The sequence below is a fragment of the Hoplias malabaricus genome, chromosome 4, assembly GCF_029633855.1.
Source record: "Hoplias malabaricus isolate fHopMal1 chromosome 4, fHopMal1.hap1, whole genome shotgun sequence".
NCBI classification, from domain to species: Eukaryota; Metazoa; Chordata; class Actinopteri; order Characiformes; family Erythrinidae; genus Hoplias; species Hoplias malabaricus.
The window spans coordinates 24,244,243-24,260,823 of NC_089803.1; the positions used below are offsets into that span (position 1 = coordinate 24,244,243).

General features: G+C 35.4%; 1 protein-coding gene across 1 annotated transcript in view; it reads right to left on the bottom strand.

Moving 5' to 3' along the window:
• Positions 1 to 15,751, bottom strand: part of bbs12 (Bardet-Biedl syndrome 12) — a 59,253-nt gene extending 43,502 nt beyond the window's left edge. Inside the window, exon 1 of the mRNA XM_066667940.1 lies at positions 15,688 to 15,751. The gene's annotated coding sequence lies outside the window, so the exon portion shown is untranslated. The remainder of the gene's footprint in view (positions 1 to 15,687) is intronic.
• Between the last annotated feature and the right edge of the window lie 830 nt (positions 15,752 to 16,581).

Sequence of the window (16,581 nt, forward strand, 5' to 3'; positions counted from 1 at the left end):
GACATCCTCTTTTTTAGACTTAAAAAAAATGTCCGGGCGGAATTTCACAAACGTCCGGGATTTTGTTTTTCTAGAGCTTACATAGAAATTCGAGAAGCGTTTCGTTCACAAACTAGTCCCGTCCTCCCCTACTCTGTTTGGTTCACTTGAGTGAGAAGGGGGTGTGGTGAAGTAGCCTAAAATCTTCGGATTGGACGCCCAAAATGCACTTTTAATGATTCTTAACAGGTAAATAATTAGGTCAATGATGACAATTACGCGCCACAATGACATATATTCCATTTGCAAGTTAACAAATCATGTCTCACATTGCGTGTCCTAAACTTGGCAAGACAGAGTATAACAAGAAAGACATCAAAAGCAGGTATAGGTGTTGACAAGAATGACCAATCTGAACGTGGGCATATCTACAAAATCTCTATTCTGAGTCAAATCGGGTTGATATGGACAGGGAAAATGTGAATGAAGTAGTTGCAGGCAATTATGCTAGATTTCATGCGTTACATATGGAAATATTTTGCATTTGCAACAGAGCAGGGTCAAGCAATGAACAGCACAAAGCCATTATTCCACGTGTCTGAAAACATTTGTCACAAAAGAAACACTACAAATTTATCTAAGCACCTCAAAGATAGGAAGCCAGAGCTTTATAAAGATGCCAAGATTTCAAAATGTTAGTAACCTGAAACATTATTGTTACTGTTTTTGAAATGCAACAGCATGCAATTTTCACAAATGGCTAACATTAGCTTGCTCAGGCCAATGCTGCAGTAGTTCATAACTTGTGATGTAGAAGTAACACTTTCATGTTTAAATAAAGTGCCTGCATGTTGCAATTCTTTAATCAGTATTTCTTTTTGTGGTATCCTACACCTGTGCACCTCTTAAACACAACACAATACACAACTTTCAAAATCATTCCATTGATGTTCAGACTAAACATTTTACACTAAAGGTTTCTTTCACATTAAACAACTTATTTTCCTATAATTGGAAGTTTTTCAGTGTTATTGGCTTCTATACTACGTAATAGATCAACAACACATGGTCACAAATTACACAATCTTTCACCAAGAGGAATCTCCAACTACTCTCCAACTACAATTTGGATAAAGACATGAAGGCAGCAGGAATTGTCTGTTCAGTAGAAGGAGTTGGAGGTAAATAAAGTTTTGCATTAAAGCTGTCTGATCATATTGCTGAATAGAAAGAGTGTGTGCACATGTATTCTAACAGAATCTGCATTACTGTTCAAGCTCGAGACTTTATTGTAATTTCAGCTGTATATCTGTACACAGTGAAATAAAACAAAATTCCTCCAAGACTATGGTGCAACAAAATAAATATAGAACAGGACCAATAGACACTGTACAGACAATGTTGTTCTTCTCATACCTCATGTTTTTGGCAGTATCTTGTCTCTGTACTAACGGCTCTTTTTCACAATGCTGGAGTAAGTTTACCTACGCTCTAAAATCTGACAGAGCATCAAAACACATTCCTCCTATGAATTTCAGTTAGGGCACCGTGTCACCCTTGTCGGACAAGGAACATGCAAGTCCGCAGATGTCATGCATGTCTGTGGGGCATCATCAAAGTTAGATTAATTTCAACTGTCCATAATTTCAGATTGAGGACAGTTGGGGGTGGGGAGATCATTTCCCAGTTGTTTCTGATGCCAGATTGGCAGAATATAAAGATTCACTTCATCGTTTAGCAGCCTGGTTCAGAGCTTCTTAGTGTTATAGTTTGTAAGGTTAGTGTTAGTTTCTTTTTTCAGCTAGTCCACAGGTTTTGTTTCTAGCTGGATTTCAAACTTTACAAACTCTGCCCCTGCTCCAGCCATGTGCACAACTAGATGGACAAGAGCTGTATGCGCATACATTCGTTCATTGACGAACGCGTTGGCACCCTTAGAATCGTCAACAGGTCCAGATAAACATGCCACACTGTTGGTCATTTGTGAAGCATCGGTGGCCACTCTTTTGCCTTGAACCTGAGGCAAAATGCAACTGGAAAATCACAGCTAACACTTTATAGCATGACCCTGGCATAAGGTTCCAACATGGAAGTATGTAAACACACAATTTTATCCCTCCCAGCAAACATCTTTAGATTCTTAGAGTTGGTCTCTCTAGAAAGTATCTGGGTTGTACCATGTTCCCAGATAATTAATCTAACAGATTCTACTGAGAGATCCAACAGTTTTGCACTGAAAATTATTACCTTCTTGTATTGTTCACATTTTAAAATATAATAAGAACCTTTTCCTCCTCTTATTCATGTAAGACTGGACCTTGAAAAGCACAGGGACATACATTTTTGTGCAAACAACATTTTCTTAATAAATAAAAACATTTTTATTTTTTTTAATTGGCCTAAAAATTGTACAAGCTACATAAAATCTCACTTGTTTTTTTATTATTTTGGACACTAGACACTATCACACTAGACAATATGTCCGAAATAAAGTTTAATGCACAGAATAAATTTTGGTTATAAAAAAATCCCAATTTCATAAACTGACATGAAACAAATGAGCTGTACTAGACCCAGCTTTGGCTTTAATGCTCACATGCACTGAGGATGAATATGTGATTGATAAAAATAGATGTTTTGTATTCCTCACTGTAAGCCAGGGAATTATTTAACTGTAGATGACAGGTAAGAGAGAGAGATTGATAAAAGAAGGGGGGAAAAAAACTGCATTCATCTCTTTCCATCGTGAAACATACATAATAAATGCTACTTTTTCACATTATTTCCTCTCTCCTAACATTTATTTAATATTGCAGGAACGACTTTTTCTTTTGTACCACAGCATGTTTGGTCTCACTACGCTACAAGTCTCATAAATGTTTCAGTTTTCTTAGAAAATTTCCAAAGGACTGATTATTCTGAAGCTACACTAGAGGCTCTAGTATGACTCATTTCCCCTTTAATACAACTATACCATCAATCAAATCATATTACAAAAAATACCATGATTAATCAAAAAATCTGATTTCAATGATTTTAAAAAATCCAGCTTGATCATCTATTTTGGTTAAAGTGTCCATCTCTATAATATTAGTATGTTTGTAAAATCTGACCGCTTTTAACACACATGCAGGGGCAGTTTGGCTTCTGTGGGGCAACTGTTTACATTTATTTTTGACTGAAACAGATACATGTTATACAAGTTGATTAATTCCCCTGATGGGAGCATTTGTGGTCTAATGATATAAGACTAAGGTCACTGGTTTAGGAGGAAAATTGGGGATGGTGGGAGTGAAGGGATAGCTCTGTCCTCCTCCCTCTATTCATGTCCTTCACAAAGACACCTAACCCCTGCTCCCTGTGCGCCGGGGATGACTGCCTGCCACTCCAGGTGTGTTCAGTGCCCCTAGTGCACTAGTGTGTGTCCACTGCCACAAATTGGTTAAATGCCGAAGACACAATTTGTTGTACACTGTACAGTGAGTGACAAATAATTGCAGAAATGCATTTACATTTTAATTGTAAAAAAAAAAAATTACTAATATTTTAAACAATAAATAAAATACCTTTTAGGCCTAAAAGACTTTGTAGGCCTAATTCTCACCAAGCTTCTGACCTGGACAATTAGATAATTACTGATAGGGGCAATTCAGGGATAAAATCTAGCTAAAAATCATATAGTTTAGACCTAGCTTCAGGGAAATACCCTACCATAGCCAAGTCACATTCCTGACCTCAATTATGTCAAGAATGTATTGCACAGTTTGAACATTTTTATCCAAAGCAAGGTACATTTTTTATTCTGAAAATTCTGATAAGTTTTAAAATGTGGTTAATCAGCTTTGGACTAAATTAATGTTTAAAAGTACAATAACTTCACCAATGCTGCTGGCTAATGTTAGTCGATTTGACCATTTAGAATATATTTGTCATTTCTCCCCACCCACACACTTTCCAGGTAGGCTTCTTAAAAGGTTTGAGTGGAATTCAAAGGTTTTTTTTTTTTTTTGCTATTCTGTGTTTGAAATCAAAACCATATCATCATCCTCCCCCAGAAAATGACCCAGGGTGATTTGTAATACTTCAATGGCAGAAATATGTAAGACTTTAATTATAATACGTCTTTGACCTATGTCTATGTTAGATGAAATTCAAATTTACCCTAGTGCTAAGATCTGTCATAATGAACAATAAGAGGGAATTTTCTGCTTGGCTAACTTGAAGGTGAAATTGTCAGTTGTCTTCCTAATGATCAGTTTCCTGTTTAAGTTCTTATAAGAATTTAAATTGATGCTCAAGTCATGTATGACCACACAGTTAGCATTAGAAATTGATTTATTGCTCTGTTCCAGGTCACTCACAGCTTTAAACTTTTCAGTACCTTGATTTAGGACAACTGAAGCCCATCTTTATGATTTGACTGACAATGTTAAATACCATGGAAACAAAAATTCAATCCTATTATATTTCAATAAAATTTTAATGCTGAAGAAGCAGTGACCAAAAAGATAAATACAGAGGAGACGCTATTTACACCCTTCACATATGAATTTTGCCCCCTTTGTGCTGCGTTTTTTTTTATTTCATATTGAAAATTTGATATATTACATTTACTTGTTCAGCAAGACAAAAGCAAAGCCATCAACACTGTTAAATCCTTTCAGGTCACGAACAATCAATAACCCTTCCAAGGGGAAGACGATGCTAATCCTGCACTGTCATGCTCTCTTTTGGTTCTAATTCTGAGTGACACAGGTGATTTAGAAGATTGAGACTGCCTTTGCCATAGGACGGAACAATACTGTCAAAATTTATATCACAGTATATTTCTGTTGATACAAAATACAGATATATCAATATCAACAATACAAAATCCAGAGAAAAATTGCCAAGAACCTCCACAATGGATGTCTGTTCATACAGAAGTGTGTATCATATTTTAGAAATAAACCCACAAATATATACAGACCAACTGAAGTGCTTATTCCCTTGTCTTATTTAAATTCATATGTAGATAGAGAACAAAAGTGTTGCAGTCTATAGTTACCATGCGCAAATAAAATTTAACTAAGATTTGTTTCAATTTTTAACGGTACTCAGCTCCTCCTAATTAGGGCTTACAATGAACGACATGATGACACTGGCAACTACTGTGCCTTGCACATGGTGGTTGCTGGGGAAGTTAAATAGTAATTTAAGTTGACTAGGCTGAAAGTTAATCTGAGCAAGTATATATGTCTGTCGACTCTCAAAGGAAAACTTGTGTGAGAAAAATTTTTGATGGAATGAGAAATTCAGTCAAGAGACTCAAAATCAGTCAAGAGTTTAGGTAGACTGTATAGTGAAGCTTTAAATTATAAAGAGTAAGCTTTGGGACTAAATGCTGAATAGGTAAAGGCTATTAAAAGCATTAATAGATCATGTTTGCCAGGGAAGGTGAAATTGCGGTGTCAGCAGTTTGGCTTACTGCCTCATATTCGGTAGCCGTTGACAATTTTTGATTTTTCACTCTCAGAATTAGACAGGATAGAAGGAATTATGAACAAAGCTATAAGAAAGTAGCTATATGTGCCGGAGTGTTTAAGTAGAGTGGCGCAGTATGGGAGAGGAGTGCTGGAGTTACCACTCAAGTTTAGTTAAAGAATTTAAATGTGTGAGATTATTATCAGGATCGAAGGATGTAGTGGTAAAAGTAGCAGCGCCAGTCACAAAAGTAGGAAGGAAGTGTCTGCAAGTGGTAATGCAGGTAGCCATGAGCTCATTATAGCTAGGATAAGTGATTTGGCCAAGTGCTATGCGGAAGAGCAGATCTTGGGTCAGGGGATTCATGAAAAGCTTTTAATAATGCAAAACAAGGTCATTGGCTTCACTGGAATAATCTAGAGAAGCAAGTAAGAGCGACATGGTCCAATCCCCCAAAATTTATAGTGCCCTCCATAATTATTGGTACCCCTAGTTAAAAGCCTTATAATAAATGTAAAGATTTACATTAAAATAAAAGAAGCATAATCTCACTCTGAAATAAATTTAGAAAAAGCAACCTTCAACTCAAGTGAGAAAAAAACAGTCCTGACTAAGAAATAATTATTTCCCCATAAAAATGACCTGCTCCTCAATTATTGGCACCCTTAACAATTTCTTGGCAATAAATGTATTTGAACCAGTTATGTAGTGTATAAAGTGGATCAAAGTATCTAGGGACTTTTAATTAGTAATTCATTACTTTCTGTTTCCCTGGGGTATAAATATGGCGTTACACTGAGGCCTATTTCTCTTACTCTTAAGCATGGGAACGAAAAGATTACACACTATTCAAGTAAGGCAGATGTGTCGACCTTCATGGTTACAGGAAAATAGCCACTCACCTGCAGATGCCCTTATCTACAGTCAGAGCAATCATCAAAAAGTTCAAAACATCTGGAACTGTGACAAACAAGCCTGGAAGAGGACGGAAGTGTATCTTGCACCACACACAGTGAGAAGGATGGTAAGAGAAGTAAAACGTTCTCCAAAGCTCACTGTAAGAGAATTTAATCAAATGGTAGCATCTTGGGGTTACGAAGTCTCCCAAACAACCATCAGACGCTATCTACATTCCAACAAGCTGTTCGGGAGGCATGCACAGAGAAAGCCTTTTCTGAGTTATACTCATAAGTGTAAACGGGTGGAGTTTGCCAGCGGTACTGGGATTTTAACTGGGACCATGTGCTTTTGTCAGATGAGACCAAGATAGAGATTTTTGGCAAGAAACACTAAGTGGGTCTGGTGTAACTCCAAAGATGAGTACGCAGAAAAACACCTCATGCCCACTGTTAAGTATGGGTGTTAATATGCTGTGGGCCTGTTTCTCCTCCAAATGATCCTGGGAACCTTGTAAGGACACATGGGATCATGAACTCTTTGAAATATCAGGACATTTTGAATCAGCATCTGTTGGCCTCTGCCCGAAAGCTGAAGATGGGTCATCACTGGGTCTTTCAACAAGATAATGATCCTAAACATGTGGCCAAATCTACTCACAAATGGTTCACAAGGCACAAAATGAAGTTCCTCTCATGGCCATCACAGCCCCCAGACCTCACCCCAATAGAAAATCTGTGGGGTGAGCTGAAGAGGAGAGTGCATAGGAGAAGACCCAGGACTCTGGACGATTTAGAGAGGTTGCGCTGTCTTGTTGGCAAAAGGAGGTTGTACAAAGTACTAACACCAGGGGTGCCAATAATTGTGGCACACATGATTTCATTCAAAAGATTTATTTCTTAATGTGTGATTTTTTTCCCACCAAATAAAGGCACTTGAATTAAAGCTTAGATTTTTCCTCTCTTTTTGCATTGTCCTATATTAAAAAAAAAAAAAAGAATTTATTAGAAGCAAAAGAGCACCTACTAACCAGGGGTGCCAATAATTATGGAGGGCTCTGTAACCAACTACTGTTTTTAGAACTAATCTTTTAGATTTTGCAGGGATGGATGCACCAACATACTGAAACCATACGTTTGTTTAACCTTACACTTTTTTAAGCTCTGGTGACATGGCATATGATTTCCTTCAGTATTACGAGACATGTTAAAGATGTAATCTATTTTCTACTGTCTGTGTTTCAGAGCAGGTTGTGTAAAAATGGACTGTGAATTGTATCATTTTTCAAGGATGGTCATTGGCCTTTGATGGAACAGATCCTCTGAAGCTCCATAATACTGTTTCAATTTGGACTATTTAGTTGGAAGTAATAATTGGATGGACATGATTAATCAAGATTTGACTAATTTAAAGCCCTGGCATGTTTGAATAAATTTCTTGATTCTTTCAAACTGTTCATATTCATTTATGCCTCTCCTCCCATGGAGTAGAGGAGCATAAGAGAATATTAACCATAAATCATTTCTACTCTAGCAAGTCAGTCATAAAAACTGACCTGTATATTATTTAGCTATCAAGCCACTTCAGCTATTAGCATCAGTTCATGACGAGGGTCTTCAGCAGCTCTTAGGGTTTCGCAAGCAGGATAAAGAATATTGTCAGAATGTACTGAAGTACAGTACGGTAGATCATGCACATTATACTGTTTAAAATAATATTTTATATATAATAAAATATAATTATATATAATAAAATATAATAAGCCCAGAAGATGAAATACAGTGCATCTTTAAATGTTTTTTACATTAGAGAAAGAAAAAATTGTCACATATCTAAAATATATATTAAGAAAAAAAAAACTTTAACTGAACAAACATTTTAAAAGTTAACGAATTACAATATTAATATAAACACTCTGGCAAGACCGACTGCAAAAATCAGCCCCTACCTCCTGTAAACAAATATCAAATGTTTACTTCAAAACAGACAGAAGCTTTATCACTTTATCAGCTTTATTATTTAATGGCATTCAGTAAAACTGAAGACATTATTATTTCAAAACAATATCAATTTCCATGAATTTTATCATTTCCCTGTGATAACCAGAATTTAGAAATTCAGTCCTTTAAAGGATTTTCAAAATGGTGTGGCGGATCGTAGCCTTGGTGGGGCACTTATGCCACCTGATATTTCACCTGATATTATTCTGACTTTATTGGAAAAAACCTTCAGAATAATTGGTAATTCTCACGACAGGCTCACTGGCTCTTCTCAACCTGGTGAGGAGGCGGCGGAGAGGCAGGTCTGCGGGAATTCTAGTAAAGCCGAGACGGCACAGATTTTGCACACTCTTACCGTCTTTACTGCGCTCAAATCTGAGATTTATACATAAATTAGAAGAACTACTTCTACTCAATGCAATAAACAAGGACTTTTCATCCTCATTTGCCCTCTGCTTCACAGAGACTGACCTGACCCCAGACTGCGTGTTGCACAAAGACACAGAGACACGCAGCTCACCTGTAAAACCAGAGGGGGTGGACTCTATCTACATCAATGTATTTTCAGTGATTTATGGTGAAGACATCATTGTACTGTTAAAATCCTGCTCTCTTCATCTAGAATCACTCTGTCATCTGCAGACCATTCTACCATTCTGTGGTTTCCTTGTATGTCCAACCTGCTTAGTGAAATAGTGATTCTGATTTTGATCTGATTCTTTAATGTGCTCACTAAATTACAATGTGACACACACACTTGCTGGATCAAATGTATACAATGTAACAAAATCATGAACTCTGGTTTGGAGCTAAGTCTTTGAAAATGCTTGGTGCTCTCCACAGCAGAAAATTTGGGAGCATGCAAACTAAACACAGACAAGTTTGTGTGGTGATTAAAACAGTGAATAAAAACACAGACTATTTAAACCTCTGTGGTCCAAGAACATTTTCTCAATTTTAGCAAATCATCTTAAATTCACATTTACATGCATTTCATCTCCATATGTTTCATATCAAAATATTCAGACTCTGAATTATAAAAGACTATTTGTAAAACAGAAAATTTGTTTTCTGTTTAATTAAAAAAAAAACATTAGACTATGATTTAACATTCAGAGATCATCCATCTACTGTATGTAATTTTTTTTGTATGTCTTATTTTCCTGAGACAAGAGCAGTGTTTATGATATCTAATATACTGAAAAGGAAGCTAAAAAATTCATTATTCTTGGGACTCAGCTTTGGCAGAGTTAAAAAAGCAATTTTCAATGAAATAGGTGCTCACATAGTTGGCCTAACATAAGTAGAGTTTACATTATCAATCATCTTCTTTATTCTGTGAATGGGCAACTCTGTTTTCAGTGGGTTATAACACTGGTAGGACTAATATCAAATCAAAATAAAAAATAAAAATAAACTCTTAATTTGGGTAATAAAAGAACTGCATCACTAGTCACACTGTGCAATGACATTTGCATATTACATTTTCCTTAAAATTTCACGAGTGTGTGGTCCATCCTACTAATGTTGCGAAACACAGCACCCCTCAGGGTGACACTAAGCTTAGATTGCAAGAGATAACAAACGGAAACCCTGGAGAGGTGAAACATGATGTTCCATGACAACAGACCGCTGACACCATTAAGCCTAAAAATCACATTTGTGATTCAGACACCTACACTTCCAAAGGGCTTTTCCCTGCCAATCTACTTTGTTTCTCAAACTTTCACCCTGTCCTTTCCCCACTACTACATGCCCATTAAAGGATATTCTAAACACAAACTGCTCTGACAAATAAGCACAGTATTAATACATTAACACTTCCATCACGTAACAGAGCGACTCTTGTGGAACAGCACTCATGTACATAATGCTTCTTCACTTATGAAAATGTGTACCATAAAACAGAACTCAAGACAAAATCAGGTACATTTTGACCATTACGAACATAGCCCTTTCAGATTACTCTTAAGGATCATTCATCTAATGTTATGAATATCCTGTGGTCAGAAAAATTATTACTAAATATCACGTCCAACTGATATTCTACAACGCTGCAGCAGAATGTCCTCATTGCACCTAAAACCACAATTATGATGCTACCTTCCTGTACATGTAACTAATTACTACCCACTAGTTTAAAAGATATTAAGCATTTGAGGCAATAATGTACATGAATTTTCATTAACTGCTTTACTGGGAATTCTGATCTTCATAAATGGACAAACCATACTCTAACAACACTACAATCATCTCTGTCCACAGAGAAACATGTAACTGCATATTTGTTGATTTTTAGTTTACTACAGCATGTGAACACCACAGCTCTCCTTCACACAAAATCCAAAACAAACTAAGAAAACTCATAGTTGAGAGATAAACACACACTGGAAAAACTGAATATAACCCCCAAACTACTGTAATTAGATCTTAGGTTATTGTAATTGGTCCTGTTTTTTCCACTTAAATTTCGCTCCATTTTAACATTTACCAACGATGCTACAAAGTGCAACTGATCAGCGTCAATTCAGAAGCTGGGTTTCCCAGGGAAGGGGAACCCCCCCCCCCTTTGTGACATAAACACATGCCTTAACACCTGCACACCTGTGTCTGTTTATCAGTTTATGTCATTTCTAACTCTAAACAAAATTTTTATGTGAATTTTGTCCACATATGCACATTTTTCTAATACTGTAATGTTTTGAGGTTTATTATGTACTCTTAATTAAAAAGGAATTTAATTCACTTTGACATATAGACTCTTACACAGTTTTCCCTTTCGCACCCACACAGTCCTCTGATTGATTTCACTATTTTATAGCCAATTTAGAATGCATTAGGAAAGTTTAAGTCAACATTCTCAGTACTGAAAGGTGCTTAGGATTTTAAATGCTATAATCTTATTCATTTACCAACCCAAGGCAATTATGGATCTGTAAATCTGCTCCACAGATTTCAAATTTTAGATTTTATATATATAACCATACACACACACACTTGTATTTGTACTTTCAAACTTTACGGTTAGTTTATAATTGTAGTCCAGTTGCTTTGGCTAAGACTAAACAAGACAATGATACACTGTCAAACTTATAACTGAAGAAAAACATGTATCTATCTTTGGATTTGTATTTTAGGGGTTGTACTGAAAACAAGTATTTGAATACCTGACAAGAAATACACTTATTAGAAGCCAGTAAAATGCTATTTGGGGCAACCCTAACATTATAATATTGGCAGTTGTTACAAAGCAATAAATGTTAGCATCTCAGAAATGAACAGAGGCAATGTGGATTAATAGTTCATATACTCTAATCTTATCTTCATTTGAACTGGAGAGACAATTCAACAGTTTGTTTACTTGTGAAAATGACATGGGCCACTTGTTCAAAACAGCAAACTAAAGTTTTCAACAATGTCAGCAAAAATCAGCAGACTATTTGCTCTATGCTGCTGTGGTAATTCTGTCTTCAACATAAACATACCAAAATCAAACATCAAATTGCAAAGGCATGGCAGCGGGGTTTTTTTTTTCTGTCATCCTTTAGATGGACCGCATACACTCTCTTTCCCCTCACTCACTCTCACAGAAGTGCACACACACGCGCACACACACACAAAGGAGGGGGTGAGGGAGAAAGAAAAATCCCAAGTGTCATCAAAGGGGAGGGAAAGAAAAAGAAAAAAAAAAAAACTTCAGCAGCTAATTGAATTTTCTAATATCTTATGGCTTTCAGCCCACCCATTCATTTTCCACACATTACACAGTATAAATAAGAAACATCTGTGACACTCAGCCATAAGCAACTCTCACTCTTACACTGAAAATAACTCAGTGAAGGAACTACAGCTGACATCATGCATTTTCTACACTGGATACTATACCTGACTCTACTTCTCCTCCACTACGTTACAGCTCATCCAATTACATCTGCTTCAAAAACTGGAGAGCATATTCAAAGAATGGAGATAGTAATGAAGTCCTTTGGAATCCTGGAAAAAAGCCACTGTGTAAGTGTGTAACTTAAAAAATTTTTATGCTAAATTTGTTATTGTTAAATTTGTAATACATTTTCACAATTTTTTTTACAAAGATAATTAAATTTTAAATTGTTACCTATTTCCTTACAGAAGAACAACACTTCAACATTCTACAGTGCCTCTGCTGTTACGGTAAGCATATATTTATAAATTGGCTTATTTTTTCAGTAGGAAAGATTATTATTTTTTTTTTTTTTAAACAAGCTTAGACATTAAAAGCTTAAATAATTTATGCAGGAAGTTACTATGATAATGCCAAACCTCAAGCCAGAATATAGACCTCTTTAAGCTATACACAGAAAGAGAGGAAGAACTAGAAATATAGTGTTAGGGAGAAAAGGACAGCACAACACCTATTCTGAAATTCACGTGTAAATGAGGATGAAACTACAGGGTAGGTTAAAACGTTAAAGTGTGATTTCAAATGAAAATTATGCTATTCTTTAAACATCACCTTGTGTTTTTTTTTCTTTGCTGCTCAGGATGACTGTCTTAAGCAAGCATTGAACTACACCTTGCCTCTGCTGGATGAAGTTAAAAGTACATGCTTCAAAATTGACAGAGAAAACTTTTACGAAATCAGGAGTATCAGAGACAATTTAAAGTTCCTATTTCCGAGAAATGAAACTGCAGTGAGTATTATTATTGAAAATATTTTCAGTTTCTTTACCCATCTATAACTTCAACATGTGATACTCAATTTAAAATATATAATAATTATAATTAAAAGATCAATCTCTGATTTGTTCTCTACCCAGGAGCAAGCTGCAGCTGCACTTTTGGAATGCCCACAGGGTGTAAACTTCACCAAAAAACCATTTAAGGACTTCCTGAGTAACCTGAAAACATTTGTCCAAAGGCTGAACAGCAAATATTAAGATTAGAATCTTAGTTCTCTCAGGGCTCTGAAAGGTGACTGTAAACCAATGCTGATCATTTTTCATTTTGGAAATGAATGTAATGAATATATAGAATGTCCTTCCCATTGCTTAATTTGTATTTAAATTAAGGAGAGAAAAAAAAGAATTTACCTGTGACTAGGTGGTAGAGATACCTACTGAATGTAACTTCCATGAAGATAAGTACAATTGTGAGAAGTTTTCTATGTATTATGAAAAGCACTAGATAATTATCATAAGCTTGTGTTTTATTTATATATTTATTTGATGTATTTAATTATAATTTATAATAAAATGTGTAATTTTAACTTTGAGTTGTATTCATTCATAATTATCTCTTAAAAGTCTAGAGTCTTTAAAGCAACACTACTTAATTTCCATCGGGGGAGTCTGTAGGATTGACCTTTATAGAAAACAAAACAAAGAATTGAAATGTGAGGTGTTCCACAGCTAGGTGGACATTAGAGTGACCTCATAAGGGAAGTCCCTGGGTCAAACAATGGTAACATGCATCTATGTCAGCTCTCAATCATGGAAAAAAAAGCTACCTTCACCCACTCATACCAACAACTTACACCAACCTTTTCTATGAGTGGACACAAATGTCATCTTTCTAAACATACTAGATATCTTAATCCTTACTATATTGTCAGACAAGCTCTTTAATTTACCACATTAACTATGCATAATGACACTGTATATTGACCATGCTTATCATAGGATAGATTAATAACTCATGCAGGGTTTAATCTTCCCATTCCTAATTCAAAAGTATTTCTGACTGACAAAATGATTTGATGTAGGACTACAAAATGCGTAATTACATAAATGAATTGCTAGCAAGAAGTTTGTAATATCACAAGTAAAAACACAATAAAAAACTGTGGATTTGTATTTATTGCACAGGTAACTTGAGGCTACATTTGACAGTTTCAGATTTGACACTTGCATGTCATGAAACAGAACAGTCTTCAACATGTGTATTATACTGGGTCTGTAGTAATGTGATAATGATAGTAATGTGACACCCTAATACCAATTTTAAGAACAAATAATAATTGTTCCTTATGGTTCACTGATTAAAAACTACTGTATACAATCCCATTCATACATGCAGCTTTAAAAAGCAGTGGAAAACCCTTACAAGTAGTTATTTTTTTTCCCAACTGTGTAAATGTGAATGAGGTATACAGCAGAGAGGTTTATACTGCGTAAATCCCTACTTGAAATAGCAAAAAGAAGCCTTAAATATGTTTTGTAATCTAAGGTTTAATTACAAAAGATTTACTAAATTCAGTCAAAACGTACAGCCAACAGATACATCAATTAGGCCCTGTACTTCATACAATCATTCTTTACAGTGTTATCTAAATATCTGCAAAATGTGTGGGGGTGATCATATTTTGTCACAAGTTTTGCTTTCACTGCATCATACTGAGCAGTGTTTTCCAAAAACTTGAAGGTAGACTCAAGGCCTGGAAAAACGTGCTAAATAAGAAAACCACCACAACAGTAAGTACTCCTACTGTTAACACAGTTCTCAATGAGATCTCATTGCTAATAATGTAAATAATTAAATCACAAACATAACATCATATCAAAGTTCTTTACTCTTAGAATATGTAAAAAGGAACAAAAGATGTGTCTCAATGTTTGTGCACTTTTTACACAAATAAAGTGATTTCTTGTAGAATGACTCATTATGTTGAGCTATTCATTAGTGCTACACACTAACTAAACAAGTCTCAAAGTAATACAGGACTTCAGGTGCAGGTGCTGCTTGATCTCTGACAAAAAGTAGGCCACATTTGTTTACATTTGTGTTGGTTATTATACAACATAAGTGAGTGATATGTTTTCAGAGAACAAACTGCATTCAGTCACTGCACATTAGGTATGTATGTAGTAATCCAATAGGTCTTCTGGTAGCAAAGAGCATCAACACTACAATGCTTTGATAACATAATTAAGCATGTATTACTCCACAAAACACAACGAAAAGTCTTAACCACACTTTAAAAACTAAATTCTTCATTCTGTTTTTGACAAAAGGTCTGTTTAAGTGTTTTCAGTGCTACTACAGATTTTACACTCTTTACTAACATTAGCATAAATACAGGGCATCTGAATCCGATAAGAATGATAAAGGAAATCAGCAAATTCTTTCCCACCCTCCCACGCACACACCCACCCACAACATATTGCTCTGCATTAATAAACTGAATATGAATACTCTCCATAATATCTCTCCTTCTAGGTGTACATTAATAGCTGAGGCTAGCCTGTAGGGAACTGCATGAATAAAGCAAAAACTTACAGGTTCTCTTAAAAAAAAAGTTCAAATGAATACATACAGGAAATGGTTAGTATTACATGATCCAAAATCTTCAGACTTGCTTGTAACTCACCTTCCCTTGCAAATAGCACAAGACATCAGAGTAAGATTATGTTGTCTCTCACACTCCCCCTCTTACACACATAAACATGAGGTGCATCTAGTCACAGTTTCACTCTTAACAGGAAGCCCTGAGGTTTCCTGTGTACTACTAGTAACAAGAGACACACTCTCACCTCAGACCCTTACCTTTTGAAACTAACACTATCCTTTTAGAAATGAACACCTATCTCATCACTTCCTCATCCATCATACCAGTATAAAGACCCAATAAACAAAGTGCTGTAAATAATACAAAAAAAAACACTTGTTAATAATGTATTTGTGTCCAATCCTAACCTAAGAATATACTTATTTTGTCAAGTTTTAAGTGTCACTCACTCCCCATGTTTCTTTTCTTAACATGAATAAAGTGCCTTAGACATATTCACAGGTTTAAAGTACATCATTACTGTCTGACCTAAATATATTATAGCTTTAGAACAATATCTAGAGATGCATAACACTGAAATCAGCCATGTATCCATAGACAATTTGTTTATATTTGAATGAAACTTCAAACCAATATTTATATTTAACAAAGTATTACTTGTGGAATATCAGAACATTTTTGTTTTATAATAACTACATTCACTTATTGTACCTCATTTTACATTTCTAAAGAAATAAAGGTTATTTCTATGTAATGCTAATCAAGGAAGAAATTGTCTTTTTTTAAATAGATATTAAATTAAATGGGCAGATACACTATCTGTCCAATCATTTGCAGACACTCAGTAATAATTGATTCAAGTTACTTTTTGGTACACCCACTGCTGAGAAGTTTTCAACTGAAGCCAGTGTGTACATCCTTCATAGAAAAGAACTGCCAACAGAAAGAAGTACTCTACTGTGACCTCACAAATGT